This window comes from Desmodus rotundus, chromosome 8, assembly GCF_022682495.2.
Source record: "Desmodus rotundus isolate HL8 chromosome 8, HLdesRot8A.1, whole genome shotgun sequence".
NCBI lineage: Eukaryota > Metazoa > Chordata > Mammalia > Chiroptera > Phyllostomidae > Desmodus > Desmodus rotundus.
In genome coordinates, this window is record NC_071394.1 from 112,536,815 (window position 1) to 112,553,052 (window position 16,238).

The window sequence follows — 16,238 nt, forward strand, 5'->3', positions numbered from 1 at the left end:
ACTTTATGTTTTTTATTCTTCATTTTGTTGTTTTCTGCTCTAATCTGTATTTCCTTTCTTCTGCTGTGGGTTTAGTTTGCTCCTCTTTTCCTAGATCCTTGAGGTGTATGCAATGTTAGATTGTTTATTTGAGATTTTTCTTTTTAGCTATAAACTTCACTTAATAACATTTCCACTGCGTGCCTTAAGTTTGGGTGTGCTATATTTGTGTTTTTGTCTCACAATACTTTCTAACATCCTTTGTGATTTTTTCTTTGGCCAACCGGTTGTTCAAGATTGCACATATATGTGCATTTTATAGTTTTTGTTCTGCTATTTATTTCTAGTTTCATACCATGTTTGTTGGAGAACATGCATGATTTCAAGCATCTTAAAATTGTTAAGACTTATTTTTTAGCCTTACGTGTGGTCTATCTTGGAGAATATTCTGTCTGCTGTTTGAGAATGTATGTTCTGTTATTGTAAAGCAAGTTTTGTATGTGTCTGTTAGGTTTAGGTATTCAATGCAGTTATTCAAGTTCTTCTGTTTTTTATTGACCTTATGTCTGGTTATTGTATCCATTATTGAAAATAGTGTATTATTGCTATGTATTTCTCCCTTCAACTTTGTCAATGTTTACTTCATATATATGGGAGCTCGAATGTTAAATGTATATATATTTATAACTGTTACATATTTCCAGTAGTTAGCACTGTTATCATTATATGGTATCCTTAATCATCTCTTGTGACAAACTATTGACCTATCTATTTTGTCAATATGTATGGCCACCCCTGCTCTCTCTTGGTTACTGTTTGAGTGGAGTATCTTTTTTTATTCTTTCACTTTCAGTCTATGCGTGCCCTTAGATCTAAAGTGAGTCTTTTATATATAGCATATAGATTGGTGGTGTGATTTTATTCACTCAGCCAATTTCTCTTTTGATTGGGGAGTTTAACCTACTTATATTTAAGGTAATTGCTGATAGGAAAGAATTTCTATTGCCATTTTGTTAGAATAGTTTTCTCTATGTCTTGTAGTTATTTTGTGCTTCTTTTTAGGGGCCTTTACCAGAGAACTTTATATTTTTTATGCATGCATTTTCCCATCAAGCATCCTGTTCTTTCAATTTGAAGAAATTCCTTTAGCATTTTTTTCATAGGGCAAGTCTAGTGCTGATGAATTTTTTCAGCTTTTGTTTATCTGGGAAAGTCTTAATGGCTTGTGGATCTTTGAAGAACAGCTTTGGCTGACATAGTATTCTTGGTTGGCAGCTTCCCCGACTCCAGCACTTTGAGCACGACTTCCCCTTTCTTTCGACAGGCCTCTCCCCCTTGAAAACCAACACTGTGGCTGGACCAGCCCTTAGGTTTCTTATTATAATTACGAGACATCCTCAGCAATCATCATCAGGAAATCTTGAGAAACACACACACACACACACACACACGGATTTATTACTCTAAAGTCTGGAGGGTACAGAGCCTTCCTGGGGCCACACAGCAAAGTCATGGGGTGCCCATGAGTTAGAGAATGGGCTTGAGGTATTGCTTGTATTGGGTTAAAGTGTAAGGACCTAGAGTTTCACAGTTTCACTCTTTACTGATGAATTTAAAACACAAGAACAGATATTAAAGCATGGAAAGGGTGAAAAAAGCATCCAAATGGTCAGTTATCTAAGTCAGCCACAGTTCTCTAAAACAAAGGAATCTTTGGTAGGGGACAGCCTGGCCTTTTATCCAGTCATGTGGCCGGCAATATGTTTATTTGAGATAGCTGTCTTTGAAGATTGCCTTGGCAGTCCACAAAAGCTTAAGCCTTTGTGTTACAATAAAAAACAACCATCTGGTGCTTACACTACAATCCCAACTAAGGTGAACTGACAAAATAAATGCTTGGTATCTTCGCCAAACAGAATGCAAAAGGTATTCATATCAATTGTTCTGAAGGTGGGGGTCAGCACTCATCTAAAGTAACTTGGTCTAGCTAGACTACCCTGTGAAAGGGCCGAGCCTCAAGAAAAGTAACAGCAAACATTGATACTTCTTCCAAATTCTTGTTAGAGGCCACTCACTATTTGGGTCCCCAGGGGCCCAATGTTTTATTCTTTTTGAGTGAGTTCTCTATTAGGCAGCTCGCTGTTTTTGTATCAGTACAGAACTAGAAGAGCTTGATCAGTAGTGTGGTAGCGGTGGGGCATGTGCAATGGGTGACTTCAGGGGATAAGAGGTGGCAGCTGCTGATTCATCATGTGCCTCCAGTTTTATATTCAAAAAGCTCTCTTGCTCTCGTTCTGACATTTCAGGTGTGAAGAGCAAGTCCGCAAGTTCCCTAGGTGAATATTAAAAAGAAAAATCATGCCAGAGACTCTAGGGAGGAGCCATGGAAGTGAAAGGGAAGCAGTGGCAGGCTAATGTGTAAGAGAAGTCTTAGTCCAGGGAAAGGGCAGAGCGTCCAGCATTCTGACACGGGCAGCCGATGTCCAGGAAACTCAGATGTCCAGGAAATTCAGGCTTTTTCTGGTGCAGGAAGGAATGTGTTCTTTGTTTCTTAGTCTTTTCCTAAATGCCTTAAAAACAAATGAAATGATAGAAACATATTCTTTTTACAATATAACATGGACATTATTGGGATAGTCATATGGTGTTTTTTATAAAAGAGAATTTTTCTCTGATTGTGAGAGAATGTGGTTATAAAACTCAGAGGAAAAGAAGCAAGTAATTCATACTAAAGAGGAGTTGCAAGCTCTTTTGCCACCTCTTCCAACATCATTCTCAGTTTTTAGGACCCCACTTACCATTTTAGGTTGGAAATGTTAAAACCATCCACCTATGTCCCTTAAAGCAGCAGTCCCCAACCTTTTTGGCACCAGAGACATGGTGGGGGTGGAGGGTGAAGGAGACAGAGCTCAGGTGGTAATGAGGGGCAAGCTTTGCTCACTCACCCACCTCTTATCTCTTTCATCTTCTTCTTTTTCTTAGATTAGTCCCTTTACCATTTCATATAATAAGGGCTTGGTGATGATGAACTCCTTTAACTTGATCTTATCTGGGAAGTACTTTATCTCCCCTTCCATTCTAAATGTTTGCTTTGCTGGATAGAGCAATCTTAGATGTAGGGCCTTGCCTTTCATGCCTTCAAATACTCCTTTCCAGCCCCTTCTTGCCTGAAAGGTTTCTTTTGAGAAATCAGCTAGTAGTCTTACAGGAACTCCTTTGTAGGTAACTCTCTCCTTTTCTCTTGCTGCTTTTAAGATTCTCTCCTTATCTTTCATCTGGGGTAATATAATTATGAGGTACCTTGGGTGTGTACTTCCTTGGGTCCAACTCCTTTGGGACTTTCTGAGCTTCCTGGACTTCCTGGAAGTCTATTTCCTTTGCCAGATTGGGGAAGTTTTCCTTGATTATTTTTTCAAATAAGTTTTCAATTTCTTGGTCTTCCTCCTCTCCTTCTGGCACCCCTATGATTCCGATGTTGGAATGTTTAAAGTTGTCCCAGAGGTTCCTAAGCCTCTCCTCGTTTTTTTGAATCCTTGTTTCTTCATTCTGTTCTGGTTGAATGTTTATTTCTTCTTTCTGCTCCAAATCATTGATTTGAGTCCCAGTTTCCTTCCCTTCACTATTGGTTCCCTGTATATTTTCCTTTATTTCACTTTGCACAGCCTTCACTTTTTCCTCTATTTTGTTAACATATTCAAGCAATTCTGTCAGCACCCGATTACCAGTGTTTTGAACTCTACATCTGATAGGTTTGCTATCTCTTCATTGCTTATTCTATTTTTGGAGCTTTGATCTGTTCTTTCATTTGGGCCTTTTTTTTTTTTTTGTCTTGGCTTGCCTGTTATGTTGTATGAAGTGGAGCGTTAGGTATCTGCCAGGGCGGGGCACCTCATGTTGCTGCATTGGGGTACTGTACATGGGGGAAGGGGCCGAGAGGGAACAATGCCACTTGCTAGGCTGTCAGCTGGCTGGAAACTTTCTTTCTACTTATACCCTGTAAACATTTTATCTCTATATATTTAGCACTTAGCACTTATATGCCCTCTCAAATTTCAGATTTTAAGAATGTATTTTGTTGCCTCACTTAAAGTTTATGCTCCTGGGAAGCAGAAGTCCTACCTTATCTTTCTGATATATTGGTCCAGTGGCTCTCTGCTTGTCCTTGTTATGTTCAGCCGAACTTAACGAAAATATAATGAGCATCTACCGTGTGTTCAAAAATGGAGTTTCAGAGATGAATACAATAATATCCCTGCCCTTATGAAGATAACTGACTAATCAAGAAGGAAATAAGAGTTTGGTTTTCAGCCTCAAGATCATTTCTAACAAAGTACTTTAGATTATGAGGCTCTTCCAGAGACTGGGCTTATTCAAGTTGGTGACGTCAGCATGTAGTGCAGTCGAGCCCTGACTTCACCGTTGGGCCCCAGACTCATAGATCCAAAGGCCTTCCTGACATTTCTGATGAGATTGGCATCTTATACTTACCATGGCCCACAGAGAGCTGTCGGTCTTCTCCGCTCCCCAGAAAGTCTGCTCCTCCTACTTGCGAATGACAACAGTTTCTGGCTGGCTCCTAAAAAGCTAGGAGCTACCTTTACCCTCTCACTATCAGCCAATCACACTGATTTTAGGTTTAAAAAATATGCCTAGATCTCTCCATGTCTCTTTCCATTGTTGAAGCTAGCAAGATTTTCTCTGTAATAACAGTAACAACCTCCTGATTGATTTCCCTGCTTCCACCCTCACCGCCTTTATCTTTTGTTTTGTTCCACACAAAGCTTATTTCCATTGCAGGGTTTTTGGCTTTGCTGGTAGCCTTGCTTGAAATTCTCTTCTTGAATAGAAATTTTGTCATATTTACCACTAAATCCCTAACATATAGGCACTTTCCTTGTACAGAAAAAATCAATAATTTTAAAAAGGTGAAACTTTGGTGATGGTTGTTGTATAAATACAGGTGCGAATAAGTGACTTGAGCACCCAGTATTTGTGTGGCTAGGCGCTGGCATAGACTTTGACCTCAAGAAGATTATGGCTTAAATGTATTTGATTATATGGGCTCTCTGTACAAATAAATGAGTGATCCTCTGCCAGGCATTAAGTGGATGGTTGAAATACTATGTCCTGGGTAAGCTCTGGAAGCTGATGGCAGGCCACCATAGTAGCTAATAGTGGTTTTCATCTTCAATACCTGTCCATATGTTAACAGAAGCTTATTCTTAGCCAGATGGAATTTCCTTTAGCCCTTTAGGGCTGGACAAGTTCCCAACTGAGCAAGCATCAATTTCATGACTTAACTTTACCGACTAAATAAATCAGTAATTTCCTGGAAACTTTAATGCATTAAAAAGAGGGCTCAATTTGCTCCCCTCACTACAAGTCTTGTCCTCTTTTAATCCATTTCTGGGTCTCAGATATTTTATTACCATGTGAAAATTGCGAATATAGTAGTAACTACTCAAGGAGTGGCTGTATGTCTTTAGGATAGCGATGCACCTAAGTGAATTAGAACAGGGTCTAGCACATACTGAGTCCTCATAAATGATAATCGGATGAAAATTATGTATTAAAGCATTGCCTAAACTGCAGAATCTGTTGTAAATATACAGAAGAAGGAATCGAGGCCTTGAAAATAGAATGTCTTATTTCTGGCATAGAGTTTAGATCACTCTGTAGCTTACATAGTTGTGTATGGTTTGGGGAACACAATGTAAAATTGAATAAAACTGAGAATTTGATTCCACTGCTAAAAACACAGGTTCCTGACTTGAGTGGCCCCAGAAGCGATGATAATAATTCTAAGTAATCCTAAAGTAACTTAATTTTCCTGACTACAGGGAAGGAGGGGGATTTTGTTTCCCTTATATGGCCTACATGAGTCATTTATACAAAGTCAAGCTTTTAAAAGAAAGGGAGTGTGGCTAAAGAAAGCCTTTGGCATTTCATCCTTCACCCTTCCCTCCACATTGCTCAAGGGGCAGCTCCTGATGAAGACAAGGCTGCTTTTTCCCCAGGGGCCAGTTGGAACCCCAAATGTTAGAGCGAAGGAATGTCTCTTCTTTCATGCCTCTGGCAATAAACTTACCATAATGAAGGAAGGTACAGTTTTACTTTATAGTTCTTTAGATTCTGGTCACTGAATCTGTCTGGTTAGAGTAAAACCAGAGGAAAAGGGAAAGAATTTTTAAGAAAAGGAAGGTTTTTTTTTTTGTTTTCTTTTAGTCCAGTGAAGGAATTTTAGCCTGTTTTATTCCCATGATTTCCAAGCTGTTTTGAATGAAAACCAGCCTTCCAGCTAACTCTTATGGGTGCAATATTGATCAAATAAAAGAGCTCATGAATCAGTTGGTTGGAGGCCCAGTGAAAAGAATGCGACAAGTTTCCCACAGACTCCTTCACCAAGTGGATAATGGGCATGAGTTCACTGAGAAGCCACAAGGCATTTAAGTGGACCCCCTCTCTCCAACCGTGCCTGCCAGAGTGCACAAGGGTTCCCTCTCTAGCCAAGGGCTGCCTGTTGTGAGCGTGAAAGATTTTTAATCATGTCATTTCAATGTGTACCACAAAACACATCTCAAAGAGAGAGAAAGACACGTATTTACTTCCTGAATAGTTGTTAGTTGTTAGACCAGAGCTATATTTTTTCTCTTTTCTTTTTTCTTTCTCCCTTTCTTCCAGATGTCTCCTGAAGCTTTATTCCTGCTCTCACTAAAGTGCCTTCTGTGTTGTGGCAGGATTCAAAAGAACAATTAAAGAAAGGGAAAAAAAATAATAATGCATCACCTTGAAGGAAGTCATACTCTCAAGTCTCCTGCTACTCGGTGCTCAGGGCTGCGAGTCTGATTCACCTTGGTCAGGCTCCTCCTTCTGGGAGAGATAGTGGCCTGTAGATCAGAGTGAGTTGAATAGGAGAAGCTACAAAGCCAAATCACAGAGGTGTTTTGTAGGGCTGCTAAGAAAAGGCAAGCTTGAGTTCTGAGGCTTCCTGCAAATTTGATCTGTCAGCTGTTTCCCTCTGACAGATAAGCAGCCTAATTGGTCTCTCTGTCTAAGCAAATGGTGATTTGTGGTGCTGAATAAGTTTAATTTTTAGCAACCAGTGAGCCTTCTTGACAAAAATTAAAATAATTTGGTTGAACGATAATACTTGAAAAAGTAACAATTACAAATATGGCAAAGGAATGTTTTGGTTCCTGAAGTAGAAATATATATTTTTTCTCTTTTGAAAATGTAGAATCCAAAGTGGAAAATTCTAATTCTGCTGCTATATTTTCCTGACTTTATTGTCTTTTCTCAAATTTGGTCCCCAATGCAAATGAGTGAACTTGGGAAAGTTACAAAGCCCTCCAGATCTCCGTGTCCTCACCTGTCAAAGGGCCTGACAATGGTACTTACCTCACTGGGTGGTTAAAAGTATTAGATGAGACACTGTGGCAGGTACATGGTGAGCCCCAGTTGCAACAGCCTAGTGCAAAATGAGTTTAAAATAATTCCAGAAAATATTAGCTTTCTATATGCCAGGCACTATTCTAAGTGCTTAATATACAGGGTCTGGCAGAAGTAATGCCTGCTTGAGTGTGGTTGGCAGAGTAATGATATGGGTAATATGGGTGTAATAATTTATAGTTTTAATTTGAATGCTTCACCTAAAATGTCACATGGTGTGCTTGAGTGTGATGTTGTTATGCTACAGAATTACATGCTTATGGTTTTGTAATAAAAGATTTTGTAATAAAAAAGGGGTGTTGTTTGTGCCAGACCCTGTATATTTGCTCATGTAATCATTTTAACAACCCTGGTGTATTAGCCTGCTTTCAATATAAAGAATATGAGGCACAAAGAAGCCAAGTAACCTTTGCAAGCTCACAAAGTTAACAAATGTCAATACCAGTGTTCAATCTCAGGTAGACCAACTTCAAATTCAGTGAAGGCGTTCTGCCTCTTGGTGAAATAGCACGCCACTGGTTTACCTGCCTCTCTTCTTGCTCTCTCATCTTTGTTTCTTAATTCCTCTTACTTGCAGCTTAACCCTTTTTAACAGAAAATCTGATCCCATTGTTCAGTTACTCGGAACCCTTCAAAGACTCTCCATCACTTGAATATAGTTGACAAGATCCCATTTATTGTACTATTCTGTGTGCATCTAAACTATCCAGTCCCATTGGCTAAAACTCTGGCCTGGTATTTTATAATCCTGTGTATGTTCACACACCCACACACCTTTATAGTTTCCCCAACACTGAGCCTGCAACTAAACCCTCTGTGTTTGGACGTCTCTCTGTCTGGAATACTCTTCACTTAACCTGTTTTTCATTTTTCCTACCTTTGGAACTTGGATTTGTTCTCTAAAATTTGGCTCAGTTTTTGCCATCTTTGTCTCTTCCCCAAAACACTCAGTCCATTCCCTTTACAGCCTGCTTGTAGTAGACTGTATTTTCCAGAAATGACTGCAACACTACCTACCGCCATATGCAATTCTGCATTTGGGCATTGCCACTGTTACTCCCCCAGCAAGACGTGGGATCTATTTCCCCACTCACTCAAATCCGGTCAGGCCCTCTGACTGCTTTGGCCAATACAACACAGCAGAAATGATGCTATTCCTCTGATAGGCACAACCCTAAACGGCCTTGAGGTCCAACTTCTCACCTCTCACAGCTTTGAACCACCAGCTAAAATCCAGGCTACTCTGGTGGACCAAGATGCAGCCAGGAAGGGCACTGAGGTGCCAGACACATAAGTGAGGAAGACTTCTTTGATGTCTGACCTAGTTGAGCCCGGAGATGACTTCAGCTGCAGCTGTTTTGTGATTGAAACCAAATGGAAGACTCCAAGTAAGAAGTGCCCAGCTGAACCCAGTCAACCCATGAAATCATAGCAGATAATGATAACTTATTTAAAGCCACTGAGTTTTGAAGTGGCTTATAATAGAGATATAGATAACTATTATAGAATACTATTTATCTGGTTTCAAAGGACCTTTATCATGCATGTGTTCACTCCATGTGTTGTCTTCATTTCTCTGTATGTTTGTTTCCCTTTCCAGACTATGAACCTCTGGAAGATCATGGCCTTATTTTATAGGTGTTTGTAATATCAGTGCTTGAATCACTGTAGGCTCTTAATGTACAAAGGGGCTAGCAAAGTGCCTGGTGTATAGTAAGTGCTCAGTTACTGTAAAGAAGAAGAGGAAGAAGCAGTAGATGAGGAAAAAGGGAAGAACTTAAGTCAGTAGCAATGGCCATTATTCCTAATATGAAGAATGTTTTTTTTATTCCATTCCTTCCATGCCTTGCTGTCATCTTAGTTCAGGCACTCGATACCATGCTCTTCAGTTACTGAAATTTACCTTTTCTTCCTGCCTATCATCTTTTTCTTGCTTTTAATCCTTTTTCTAGTTTTATTGAGATGTAATTGACACACATCAGTGTATAAGTTTAAAGAGTATAATATAATGGTTTGATTTACATATGTGTGAAATGATGACTACAATAAGTTTAGTTAGCATCCATCAAATCATATAGATACAATAAAAAGAGAAAGAAAATAAAAAAATTTTCTTTTGAAAAGATCTCTTAGGACTTACTCCCAACTTCTATGTCATATGGCACTGTTAACTATAGTCATCATGCTATATATTGAATCCCTATTATTTATCTTTCTCAATTTGTATGGCTAAATAATATTCTCTTTGGGGGTGCATGGGTATGTGTATGTGTATATGATGTGTGTATATTATAAATATATAGTTCACATCCTGATTTACTCATCCACTGATGGACACATGTTTTTTTCTGTGTCTTGGCCATTGTAAATAATGCTGCTAAGAACATGAGGGTGCAGACAGCTTTCAAGTTAGTGTTTTTGATTCCTTTGGATCTACTCCCAGAAGTGGAATTACCGGATCATATGGTACTTCTATTTTTAATTTCTTGAGGATCCTCCATGCTGTTTTCCATAGTGACTATACCAGTTTAAAATCTCATCAACGGTACACAACAGTTTCCTTTTCTCATATTCTCACCAGCATTTGAAATCTTTTTTTAAAAATGATAGCTACTCTAACTGGTGTGAGGTGATATCTCATTGATATTGTGCTGTGTGTTTTTTAAATGTGATGTTAAGCATCTTTTCATGTACCTATTAGCCTTTATTGTTTTTTTTCAAAAAAGTCTGTCCTTTCCCATTTTTAATTAGATTATTTGATATTTTTCCTACTGGGTTGTGTCAGTTCTTTCTATATTTTGGATATTAACACCTTATCAGATCTATGGTTTGCCAATAATTTTTTTGACCTGTGGTTCATCTTTTCATTTTATTGATGTTTTGTTGGCAGAAGCATTTTACTTTCATGTTTTCCATTTTGTTTATTTCCCATTTTGTTGCTTCTGTAAAAACTGCCATTGGAATTGCATTGAATTAATATTAAAGTGTCCATACTCTTCATAATTCTTCCGATACATGAACACAGACTACGTCTCCATTTATTTATATCTTTTGTGATTTTTAGTTTCTAGAGTAGATATCTTTCACCTTCATGGTTAAATTTATTCGTAAGTATTTTACTGTTTTTGATGCTATTGTAAATAACACTGTTTTCTTTGTTTTTTTTAAAGATAATTTGTTAGTGGATAGAAATGATAATGTTTTTTGTAGATTAATTTTCTTTGCTGCAACTTTATTGAATTTTACTGAATCATTTTTGTTTAGATCTGTTTTTGGTGAAGTCTTTAGAATTTTCTACATGGTCATGTGCTGCTTAACGATGAGGATACATTGTGAGATACATGTCATCAGGAGATTATGTTGTTGTATGAACTCTGAGGGGCCACGATGACCAAAATAGCATGAAATGAAGTCAAACACAAGGGAAAATGATGCGATCAAGGTACATGGTAGACACAAAATATATGAGGATGCTGCTGGTTCACAGAGAACTTTTGTTTTTTGTAAGTAGCAAGAGTACACTCTGAAATTAAAAAGTATCATATAGTAAATACATAAATCGATAACATGGTTGTTTATTATCATTAGCAAGTAGATTTTGTTCATTTGACCATCCAGTGTAATTATCAAGTATTACGGTATATGACTGTAATGACTGTACTTCTATACAGCGGGCAATGCAGTTTGTTCACATTAGCATCACCACGAACACGTGAGTAATGTAATTCACTACAGTGTTACAGTGGCTACGACATCACTAGGCAACAGAAAATTTTCAGCTCCAATATAATGTTATAGGGCCACCATCATATATGCAGTCCACTGTTGACTGAAGTGCCCTTGTGCATCATGTGACTATATTAAAAATTTGTCTCTGCAAATAGAGACAATTTCACCTCTTCCTTTCCAATACTGATGACGTTATTGTTAGATTGCTCTGGCGAGGATTTCCAGTATGATGTTGAACAGGAGGGGTGAGATGGGTGCCTTCACTCTTTTTATTCTTTTCTCTTTTTGGTTCTCTGACTAAGGCATTTACCCAAATGACTAAGGCATTTGGGTCATTTCAAATGCCTTATCCTCTAGGTGACTATTTTTTTCTCCTGTTTTATTGAGTCTGGTTTTGAAGCTCTCTATTAAATTCTTCAGTTCAGTTATTGTATTGTTCAACTTTAGGATTTTTTTAATGGTTTCTATTTTTGTTAAACTTCTCAATTTTTTCATGCCTTGTTTCTTTATTTTAGCCATCTATGTGTTCTTGTAGTTCCTTAAAGTAGTTTAAGAGAATAATGTTTTGCCTGACAGTTCACAGATAGCCATTTTTTAGGATCAGTTATTAGAGCTTTATTAGTTTCCTTTGGTGTATCTAGACATGTCTGCTGGTAATATTCTTGAAAAGGCTCAGCCTGATTAAGGGTCTCTTTGGGGGCAAGGTAACCATTTGATCTCAGAGGTTGTTGGTCAGAGTGTGTGCCATTAGCTGAGGACAGTTGAATAGGACTGCTGGACTGGTTTCCTACCCAAGTGAGGCTGTAGAATTGGCTGTGTGTTTGCCTGCATTCTCCAGACAGGCTTACCAGATGGTTGGGACTGGGTACTATTCTCAGTAGTCAGTGTGGATATGAATTAGCTTCCCTATCCTGGCAGGGCATCGGGATGGGATCCAGGGTGTATGTATGGCTCATTGTTTGGTGACTTAAATCAGGTAAGAGTGTTCACTGAATTCCCTGGAAGTGTAAGGCTGTTTGATTTGTGTGTGTGTGTGTGTGTGCTGATGGTGAGAGCCACAAGCTGTGCTCTCTGTCAAGTACCTCTGTAAACAGGGTCTTTGGATGAGCTCCACAGCTTCCCATGTGCTCTGGTTAGGTTTCCTGGTCTGGTAGGCTGAGGGCTGGATTCAGCAATGCATGGGGCTATGAATTAGTTTCCTAGCCCAAGCATGCATAGCAGGAGAAGCTGCTCTAAAGCTGGTTTTTTGCCTTAACTCAAGCCCCTAGCTCCTCACATTTCTTGGCTGGAAGGTCAGTTACTATTTCCTCCTTATGTCCTCCCTTATCATGTCCTTTAACTCCTCAAGTACTTCAGGATCCATACTTTCAGTGATTGATGATAGAATCTACTAGTTTTTAATGAATATAGAACTCTGTATTCAGATACAATATTGTTAATTGTTTTATATGTAAATACTGACTCTCCAGCGGCTGGGTTACAATTTGGATCTTTGACTGCTTTTAAACAATATTGTAACAAGTACCGTGCTAAACATGTGGAAGGTATTTAATTTTGATGGGCTGCTTAAAAAAACCAATGACTTTGAAGATTATATTATCAGGAAATGGTCCAGGATGTTAGGTTGTTGTGGGGTTATTTTAGGACAAAAGGGTGCTGTAGGGGGGATAATTTCACAAACTCAACTTATACTTGGTAGACATCCAACCTATTTTTTTATTACTGTTTTAAGAATGATTATGCTAATATACATTAAGACATTTTAAAGTATCTCAATTTTATGTATTTGTTTGTTTCACATGCTTAAAATCTTATTGCAAGAACTCCAACTGTAAGTGAGCCAAATCCTCAGCCAATGAGATGTCCACATGCAGTTCAGCTATTGTTAGAGATACGAGTCGTGCATTTGCTACAAGATGGGACTATCATATGTCACAGCATATGCCTGTCACTGAAGCCAAATGCAGATAACATATGCTTGGAAGTAAAATTTTTGTAAGTCTTATTGCTTATCAAAAATTGATGAGAACAACTGTGAATATTTACACTAGTTTGGGTTTGTAAACAGATCAGCAGGGTAAATTGTAGAAACTATTTTTGTAAAACAGTCAAGTAAGTGTAGCCTTTTCAAGCTGTGCTGCTTCGTTTTGTACTTTCCCTCTGAAATACACACACACCCACCCACACCTTTTCACACAAGCCCTCATTCGCCAACATATATTTACTCTGGGGGTGGGGTGAGTAGTAGAAGCCCTATTAATAGATTTTTAAAAAAATGTTTTTAGTTGTTCAAGTACAGCTGTCTCCATTTACCCTCAACCACTCTCCCCGCTCCCAGCCATCCCTACCTCCCATCCCTGATCCCACCCCCACTTGGTTTTGTCCATGTGTCCTTCATAGATGTTTCTGAAGGTCCTTCCCCATTCTCCCTCCATTATCCTCTCCCACATCCCCTCTGGTTACTGTCAGTTTGTTGTTAATTTCAATGTCTACAGATTCTTTAGATCAGAGCTTCCTTTCTCCACACTGTAGGAGACTAATCATTAGTAGTTTACTTCTGAAAGTATTCACATTCCCACTTAAAAAAAAAAAATCTGGCCCCGGCTGGTGTGGCTCAGTGGGTTGAATGCCAGCCTGCAGACCAAAGGGTCTCCAGTTCGATTCCCAGTCAGGGCACATGCCTGGGTTGCAGGCCAGGTCCCCACTAGAGAGCATGAGAGAGGCAACCACACATTACTGTTTCTCTCCCTCTCTTTTTCCCTCCTTTTCCCTCTCTAAAAATAAATAAAAATAAAATCTATTTTAAAAAAATCTGTGTGTAAATTTGAAACAAAAGCTATCAAAAAGGCACTATATGTATATTCACATAAAGCTTTCTTGTTTTTAAAGTACCCTCATTTATACAACCTTGTATAATTTGAAAGTAATCTGGCAGCAGATATTTTCATCTTTATTGTGTAGGTGAAGGAATGGAGCTTCCACTAGGTCCAGTCGCTTTCATAGTAGGTTTTGATGGAGCTGGGCTTTGAACCCTTACCTGCTGCCTCCACTTCCAGGGTGGTTTCCACTGAACGTGACTGTTCAGCATTATTCCAGAGTAGTATCGTCTTAGAAAACAGTGGGTATTTGGATTAAGTGATTGATTGGGGATGTCAGCTGGGATAGTTGTGTTCACCATCATCACCACCACACCTGCCATTCCTGGAATTTGGGCGAATGTTTGGTATTTGGCTGCATCATCAGGGCATGCAGTGATCTCTGGTCCTTGGCTAACCAGCCATACAAGTAAACTTCTCTTCAGAGGTGATGGATGGCAGGTCCTCTTTCCAAACAAACATGCCCCAAACCTGAGTACTCAGTCTAACCCAGCAGCGTACTTCATAGCAGATGGGTGGTGTGGATTCTCCCCAAAGCCCGCCATTTGATCATTCCTCAAATCCTGACAATTCCATTCCCATGATATGCAATATACCACTCTCCCCCCTCCCTATCCCACCCATACTGCTTTACCTCGGGCCTCCATCACCTCTCTCCAGACTCTGGCTAACGTCCTCTAACTGATCTTGCCTCCAGTCTCTCCTCTCTCAATTACACCTTGCACACCGACACGATAGTTATCTTCTTAGTGAAAATCTGATCATATCTCCTAAAATCCCATTTGTTCTCAAGAGTCTTTCAAGCACAGGAAATTATATGTATTTTTTCTAATTATGGGATCAGGCATTTTCCCATCTTACCTATGCTTATTTTGATGCAAAATTGCTTTCTGTATATGTCGTATGTTTTAGGTCTTATTCAACTCTTTAAACCAGGTATTTGTAGGCTCTAATGCAGAAAAATGCTTAGGACATGATTGGCTATTTCAGCCTTAGTCTGGAACAGCTCTGTGCAAGCCACGTATGTAATTAAAAATGTTCTAGTAACTACATTAAACAAAATTGAAAAGAAATTCATTAAATTAACTTTCATGGTACTTTTTCTAAGGCTAATATATCTAATATATTTCTATTTCAATATATAATCGACACAAAAATTATTAATGACATATTTCCTTTGTTAATACTAAGTATCTGCAATCCAGTGAGTTTCTTACTTAGTGACAGCACAACTCAATTCAAACTCACCACAACTCAAGTGTTCAGTAACTCTGAGTGACTATTGGCTTCCACGTTTGACCGCACAACTCCAGAACTCCTGGTCCCACCTGCCTTCTTTTTCTGCCTTTAATGGCCAAATTTCTACAAAATGTCTGTCCTCGCTTTCTGAACTTGACCACCATTCAATATTTTCAACCCCAGAAGCACGACTTTTATCATACTTTCAAGCTAAAATGATTCTTACCAAAGTCCCCAACAACTTCCGTGTTGCCTCATGTAATACCAGTTCTGTCTCTTCAGCAGGAGCTTGAAATCAATTAAAGTCAACCAGGAACGTGTGAACTATACCAGGTGCTTCAGATGAAGAGGATTTAACACAAGAAAGCTATAACAAAAGTGGACGAATTGAAATAACCTCAAATCTGTTTGGAATATTTTAAAAGAGGAAATAGAATGATGCAAAGTAAAGCTGGAAAATTATTTAGAGAAAAATAAAGCAGAGTCTTGCGAGCCACGTTTAGGAATTGGAGTGTGTGACAGGCTGAGGGAGCAAGGACAGAAGGTGAGGTAGCACAGGAAGTTACTCTGGGAAGCTTTATCCCTAGGGTAGGGCAAATAGGACAAGAGGTAGTTCTGCCACAGTTCAGGAGCACACTTGCAGCTGACACTGATGGAAGTGAATGCTGCTGTTTTTCAAACCACCCCCTGGCTACACCAGGTGCATATACAATTCAGAATGTTGAAATAAAAGTCATCCTACCCTCTCCCCAAATGACTCTCTTCATCCTCTATCACAGCTTATCCCATCTTGGCCAATGAATGGAAAAACTATGAATTATATAATGAATTATAATCCAGGCAGCATCTCATCAAAGCTCTCTTTCATCCCAGCCTCCAATCAGCAAGTCATGTCTATCCTGCTGATTGAATAGTTCTCAAAATCGCCGCTTCCCAGAAACCACTGGTGTTTTCCTAGAGCAGGTC